General features: G+C 37.0%; 1 protein-coding gene across 3 annotated transcripts in view; it reads right to left on the reverse strand.

Annotated features, from left to right (window-relative positions):
• LOC108748474 (ethanolamine kinase 1) overlaps nt 1-444 on the reverse strand; it is a 4,868-nt gene extending 4,424 nt beyond the window's left edge. The window contains exon 1 of one of the 3 annotated variants that reach the window (XM_018486669.1): nt 367-444. The gene's annotated coding sequence lies outside the window, so the exon portion shown is untranslated. Of the gene's footprint in view, nt 1-141 lie in introns of all 3 variants that reach the window. The other 2 variants (XM_018486668.1, XM_018486667.1) reach the window with 2 other exon arrangements.
• Nucleotides 445-768: the final 324 nt, after the last annotated feature.

Here is a 768-nt window from a genome sequence, read left to right on the forward strand (position 1 = left end):
ATTACTGATAAGCGAGGATAACATTATAGTCAATTGGAGAGAATGATGAAATTCAAATGAGTGTGCATAATGAATAATATCTCAGTTTAAAGATGCCATCAAAGATTATAGTTTATTTACACACGTAAAAATTTTACGTACTAGATTTGTTAAATTATTCTCGAAAGTTCTTTGAGGTGTGTAAATACATAAATTTTTAAATCATGTTGTGCTATACCACGTAAGGTTAATAATTATGAGATTATAATCATTCCATGTAATCGTTACCAATTATTTACAATTGGTATTTGGATGATACAAATATGCACACATATCGATATCACAAAATAACATCTCGTCTTTGATTTTAATGAAAACTCGTCATACGTGGCTATGTGACGTAAAGCGCATGATGCACGTGATAATAATCTTGGTACAGTGGCCCCGACTACAAGCTAAGTCGATACGGCCAGAATCGAAATTGGCCGCCGGAGGCGGCGAGTCTCGCAAGTGGCATAGAGTAGTCGAACGAGTTAAGGGGGGGAGCATATGCTCCATACACAAAACGAAAGTTTCCAGAGAGATCGTGAAAGCGAGCCCGGCTGGGGAGTTTTAAATGTTGAGGTTGTTTGATTTAAAAAATGATAAAAGCAAACGGCATAGCTTAGGGGAAGGATTTTTAAGGAGGGGGAAGATATCATTAGGAGTTACAGATGTACGTGAATAAGAGCTGTTAATACTAGTATATATAATGAGTTTGTCAGCCTTAGGGGAAGTGAGCGGACATGA

This window comes from Trachymyrmex septentrionalis, unplaced genomic scaffold, assembly GCF_001594115.1.
Source record: "Trachymyrmex septentrionalis isolate Tsep2-gDNA-1 unplaced genomic scaffold, Tsep1.0 scaffold220, whole genome shotgun sequence".
Taxonomy (NCBI): Eukaryota; Metazoa; Arthropoda; class Insecta; order Hymenoptera; family Formicidae; genus Trachymyrmex; species Trachymyrmex septentrionalis.